The sequence below is a fragment of the Gossypium raimondii genome, chromosome 7 (genome assembly GCF_025698545.1).
Source record: "Gossypium raimondii isolate GPD5lz chromosome 7, ASM2569854v1, whole genome shotgun sequence".
Taxonomy (NCBI): Eukaryota; Viridiplantae; Streptophyta; class Magnoliopsida; order Malvales; family Malvaceae; genus Gossypium; species Gossypium raimondii.
This window is the reverse complement of record NC_068571.1, coordinates 37554083-37560495: the sequence shown is the minus strand read 5'-3', so window position 1 is coordinate 37560495 and position 6413 is coordinate 37554083. Positions and strand designations below refer to the sequence as shown.

Sequence of the window (6413 nt, the reverse complement as noted above, 5' to 3'; positions counted from 1 at the left end):
CTAAAAAAATTGTAGAGAATTTCACTCTAAAAAATTTGGGTATTCGGTATTTGATGTTTGGTTGCATTGCTTGAAATTGTTTGAGTACTTTTCATCAACCAAAAAAAAATCCCCATATTTTTAGAGTGAAATGCTCTGCATTTTTTTTCAAGAAAGAAAAACAAGCATTGAATACTCAAATTGCTTCATCTTAATAACTCTAATCTCTTACCTTCAATCTCGTTGTAAATTTGCTTCCAAGTTTTTTCTTCAAAAAAAATTAAATTTAAAAATAACATTATGTTTGCTTCGATGGAATTGTGATTCCATTCAGGGACTATTCCGAGTAAGGTAGCTATTTCATTGTTTGGTTCACATAATACCTAATCTTCATTTTAGCAGTATTCCTTAAAAACGTTGAATGGTCATTCAACACTTAGCCCATGTAATGGCTATTGGACAAATACAAGGAATAGCTTAAAATTTTTTCTTTCCCAGTATACCCATAAAAAAAAATTACAAGCTTATATTTGGCAAAAACTTGGGACGTTATTCTTTCACCATTTTCTTCCAAACTCACTTTTCATCTTTCTATCAAATTGAAAGGGAGGAAAGCTCAAAAAAAGTCAAAGTCGTCTCTAGGTAAGCATCAATTTTCATGGGGAAGATTCAAGCTTCTTGAAAACTAAACAATATGGATCTTTGATACTTAAGTTTGATTTGAGTTTTTGAGTTGTTTTTTTTTCCCTTAAACTGCTCAAGAATTGAAAACTAAAAAATATGAGTCGTTAATACTAGGGTTTTTTTATGTTTTTCTTTGTTAATTGACAGTGGTTTGAAAGCAAACTTAGATTAAAGGATTTTCTTTTGAAGCCAGGTGTTTTTAGAATCAAGATTCAGGTTTTTTTTTTAATTTTTCAGTTTTTGTAGATAAACTCAGCTTAATGGGTTTTTTTGATACCTCAAAAGCTTGATTTTTTAAGGTTATATTGGATTTAAAGGGGTTGACTTTTTTAAACAAAAACCTCCTTAATCATTTTCTAGGTTTTTGAAACTTGTTCTTAAAATTTAAGAATCAGAGTAGCCGTATTCATCTACCCGCAAGTGGTACTTCAGCCGAGAAGGAATTGAGAACCTTTCTCCATGTAGAAATGACGGGATTGACCTTGGAAGAGAGGAGTTGTAACACCCTTACCCAACCTGATCACCGAATTCAGGTACGGGGTGTCACAACTAGATCAGGTTATTAAACATACTTCGAATTTGCGAATTTAAAGTCAATTTGTATTACCTATTTATTTAAAGAAAAATCTTTATAATGGAGACACTAATTTTAGCCAAAGTTCATTGTTTCAGCTTTGAACTCTAAAGCATTACATAATTACATCGTAATGGACCTCGAGATGAAGCCTTTCATAGTACCTTCTTCCTATGTGCAGGACACCATACCGACATCTAATCCTTGGAGTAACTCATTCTAGCTTAGTCCCTCCTTAAGTTCCTTAGCACACAAGTCCTACAACCACAGGTCAAACCCTTGTAAGCTCGGATTGAACTTAGTGAGTTTCTTTGTATACATAATTTATAACTAAATCCCATATTGTTGAGATTTTGAAATGTAAGGGAATAAATACGTTACTCCCTGTTTGGCTTAGATGTTCATGTCACGTAAGGAGTGGCGAACTTTGAGACAATTCTCATATTTCCTTCTTGGCGGATCAATCGCTTACAAATGTTACTTGTTTAAGCTTATGACCTGTCACCATGTTATGATGATTTCCTAGATGATTCGTCATACTTGCTGGTTCTCACTTTTTCTTACATACTTCCTATCAGGAAATATCCTTTTTAGTTTTATTTCAGCTCGTAAACACTGTAACTTCGTGCAATGTTGTTTGGATTACCCCTGGTAATCCATTTAAAAATGTAACAACCCGGTTTTAACCCTAATCGGAACAGTGGTTTCGGGACCACAAATCCGAATTAGAAAAATATTATTAATATTATTTTGCGTGTTTATTTTGTGTGCATTTGATTGTGTGAAATTTTCGTGTTTTAATTTCGTCGTTTAAGTGTCCGATTTAATAAAAGGGCTTAATCGCGTAAAATGAAAATTTAGGGGTTAATTATAAAAGCACTTAATTGTTGTTGTCTTTATAACTTAGAGGTTTTATTATGCAAATAATCCACTATGTAAGTTAGTGGGTGGCAAAGGACTAATGTAACCTTATTATATATGTTATATATATATATGTAAAGGTTAATATAGTAAATTAAAAATAAAGCTAATATATGTTTAATATAACAAATTAAAAGGGCCATGTTCTTCATCTTGGCCGAATATAGAAAAGAAAAAGAAAGGGAAATAGAACAACAAAGTTCGGCTATCTTTAGGTCTAATTAAGGTATGTTTTTGCTTCGGTTTTTGATGATTTTTACGTTTTTGATATCGTTGCTTTGAATACTACCCGACCCATGCTTGAATTTCTGATTTTAATGAATATTTTGAGTTATGCCATTGATGAATACTTGTGTTTTGTGATGTTTGATGATGAATAATGGAAGATATGTCTTGGATTAACATGTTTTGTCTTGGGATTTTTGATGAATTTGAGTGTTTAGGGCTAAATTGTGAAAATAAATTTTTGAGGGACTAAAATGTGAAATAAATGCAATGTGTGGACTTGTATGAGAACCATGAATATTCGGCCCTTGAGTAGTATGGGCAAATTTTGTGTATTTTGTGTTTTGTGCAAAAAGGGCTAAATTGCAAAAAGTGCAAAATGTTAGGGGCAAAATGGTAATTTTCCCATTTATGTATTTTTGGACTTAATTGAATGTTTTTATGAATAAAAATGTTAAATTTGATTATGTTTAGATCAAGAAACGAAGAAAACGAATTTGGATCGGGAAAAAACGAAAGTAATCGAATAGTCGATCGTGTCTGCTGATATCCGAGGTAAGTCTAATAGCAAATGTATGTCATTAAATTAGAATATATATATATATGATCTATAAGCTGAATTTTATGTTCTATAAGCTAAATTTTATTTTATGAATTATATAAATTTGTTAGCCGAATGTATGTTTTAAGTTTAATAAGTTGAATTAGCTTTGTTATTTTCATATTGTTAGCCTGGATATACAAGTAGAAATTGGAATGTTGAAATTTTATTTTACAAATATTGAATATGTTATATCATGCATGCTTGAGTTTAATAAGATGAAGTTAATAGTATATATTAAATAAATATATGATATTGTTCGAATGTGTAATACAAATTCTTTAAGTTGAATTTAATGATATAAATTGTATGTATATATGTGGTTCGAATAAATGATCCAATGTTTTGAATTGAATGAAATGATATGAAATATATATATATATATATATATATATAAAAGAGGTTAGAATGTAATATACAAGTTTCTTTGAGTTGAATCTAATGTTAATAATTATATATAATTGTACATGTGAATTGAAAATAGGATTTGAGTTTCTTGAGTTGAACTTAATGTTGTGAATTATGTATATGTGGTTCGAATGTGAGGTGGCTATGAAGAGTTGAATATAAAATAATTCTTATCGAGATATAGTTTTTGAGAAAGATCTATGTGTGTTATAAAGATTTATATGAAAGATTAACTTTGCATCTCAGTTATTCAGGCTATGTGCCTAGCAGGCTTGATGCCGGTGAAATAATTCAGACTTTACGTCTAGCAGGCTTAATGCCGGTGATACATTTCGGACTATAGGTCTAGCAGGCTAAAAGCCGGTGTACTGAATCAGGTTTTAAAACCTAGCAGGCTAAGTGCCGGTGAATCTATTTAAATTATGTGAAAATATGCAATTGTTATATCTACGATTTTGGTTATATGAAATCGATGAATACATAAACATTAGGTTTTTATACGCTTGGTGAGTATACATCTACATTTCGGTTTATCTTTGTGGTTAAACATAGTTGTATGCATTTGGTGTATACAAATAATAAAGGCATATGTACATTAGGTATATGCGGTTGTTAAATACATATAAGTTGAGCCTATGTGTTTGATAATTACTTATGTATGCAATTGGGATATATATATATATAAATGTACTCATTTAAATGTATATGATGAACATGTATATATATATATATATATTGAATGTACGTATTAGCTATGTATTCGGTATAAATTCAAATGAGTCTATATATATACAAACGAATATAATAGATGATTGGTATATATGAGTATGATAAATTTTATGCACGTGATAAGTACATATGTGAATTGAAAATGTGCAAGTAATAAAGTGTATATACATTCGGTTTTAATTGTTGATAATTATATATGTATTTGTCTATAAGTAATTGTTAATATATAAATATATTTTTGTTGTTATGCTATAGACTTACTAAGCTATAAAAGCTTACTTTGTTTGTTTCGTTCATTTGATTTTATAGATTTTGGAGACGCGTTACGAGCTCGGGGATCATCAGTATAGTCCATCACACTATCGACTTCTTTTGGGTATTTTGTTAAAAATTTGAACTTAATCTTATGGCATGTATAGGTTTGAGTACGATGTTAACTACATTTTGATTGTAAATTATAATAGCTATGCGAAAGTAATTAAATTTTCATGTTGTGATCAGATTGGTTTTAAAAATGGTTGTGTTTGTTCGGTAATGCCTCGTAACCCTAAATTCGGCGACGGAGACGGGTTAGGGGTGTTACAAAAAAAGAGTCACAGTGCCTTGGTGATCTAAATCATGTTCCTTCCTTTCTATTTCTATCTTACACTCGTTTTGCAATGTTGTTTGGATTACCCCTGGTAATCCGTGCTACTTTTTATACCGTACCTTTAAGGTGGGACATATCCATCAGCAAAGAATTGTTCTAGATGACAGCTTCTATCAATCGGTTATATCAGCAACCACTCGAGTTCACTGTTTCTCTTATGTGAGGGTTTCCTTTTGAAACTAACTCTGTGGCGATTGTACTTGTGACAGATCCTCCCATAAGAGTAGTCTTGATAGGCATATTTGTCACATGGTACCCCTTATTGGTACCTTTCTCTCGCATACCAACTTTATTAAACACCTTTTGGCGACATTAATGGAGGATCCTCATTTGCGATCCTTGGATACATCTTCTCTCGCTTCCCTTTACTCTAGTCATTATTGACACATCATTTCCCTTATTTGAGACTTGCTGGGTTGCCACTCATATCTCCTTTCTGCTTTCCTAATCACCGTGTTTGCGGACTATTTTCTTTTCTACTTCTTTTTCCTTATTATCCAAATTCCCCAATAATTTGTGGCTCACTATCGTTTTGCCATTACTTATATTTTTCTTCCAACCATTTTTTCCATGTTTGCAAGATTTCTCACAATTACTGTCTTAATTATCCACCCATGTTTATTGTCCTAGCAGACTCTTTTTTGTTGCCAAAACTGAGCTACGGTCTTACACAACATGTTCATGTAACAGCCCAGTTTCAGCTAAATCGAAACAGTGGTTTTGAAACCACAAATCTGAGGTCATAAAATTTATTATTATTTTAATATTTACAGCATGATATTAAGTGTTTAATTCGGTAAAAAGGATTAAATCGCGTAAAGCGTAAAAGTTGTGTTCTATAAGCTAAAGGTATCAAATAGCTATAGAATTTAAAAGTGAAGGTCTTTATGAAGCAAATATCCCATTTATGAGATAGTGGATGATAGTGGAGTGGCAATTGGTGTTATTATTAATGTTTTTAAAGGGTAAAAGAGTAAATAGGTAATTAAGTTAATAATAAATAAAACAAAGCCAAATATCATCATCTTCCATCTAGTTACAACCAAAAATAGGGTTTAAAATAGCCATGGAAGAGATTGAAATTTGGCCATGGTGTTTTTGCTCAAATAGGTACGGTTTTAACTCCGTTTTTTATGATTTCTATGTTTTTGTAATCGTTGCAACTAGTATTAGCTAGCCCATACCTTCATTTTTGAAACTGTTATAGATTTCAAATGATGCCATTGTTGAATGCTTGGTTTTTTAAGTGTTTAATGATAGATTATGAAGGTTTAATGTTAGACATACTGTAACACCCCTTACCCGTATTCGACACCAGAATAGGGTACGAGGCATTACCAGAACACATACACTTGTAAACTTATTAAACCGAGTAATAAAATTTCATTAATAATTAAAACTTTCAAATTATTAACACGCTTTTATAATTCTTCACAATATATATAATGTAACATTTCTTGCCAACCACAATCTCAAATAATGAATTTTCTCAGTCGAGCTCAATATCATATGTCAATTTATATTCCAACATTTAGCTTCAATTGTACTACAAATACTTGTCAAATTAAGGATCGTCTTACGGATTTGAGTACATCGTTTGCCCGGTGCCACGATTTGCTTGAATCTTGTACATTGCTATAGCT

At 31.3% G+C, this 6413-nt stretch overlaps 1 long non-coding RNA gene across 6 annotated transcripts; it reads left to right on the top strand.

Moving 5' to 3' along the window:
* Window positions 1–451: 451 nt before the first annotated feature.
* On the top strand, window positions 452–4634 carry LOC128042368 (uncharacterized). 6 transcript variants are annotated; one of them, XR_008197673.1, is made up of 5 exons: window positions 452–621; window positions 1053–1196; window positions 1419–1538; window positions 2858–2938; window positions 4431–4634. It is a non-coding gene; the product is annotated as an uncharacterized LOC128042368 (long non-coding RNA). The 6 variants fall into 6 exon arrangements; XR_008197677.1 differs by having other exon boundaries at window positions 1053–1221; window positions 1419–1518; XR_008197674.1 differs by having other exon boundaries at window positions 1053–1221.
* Window positions 4635–6413: the final 1779 nt, after the last annotated feature.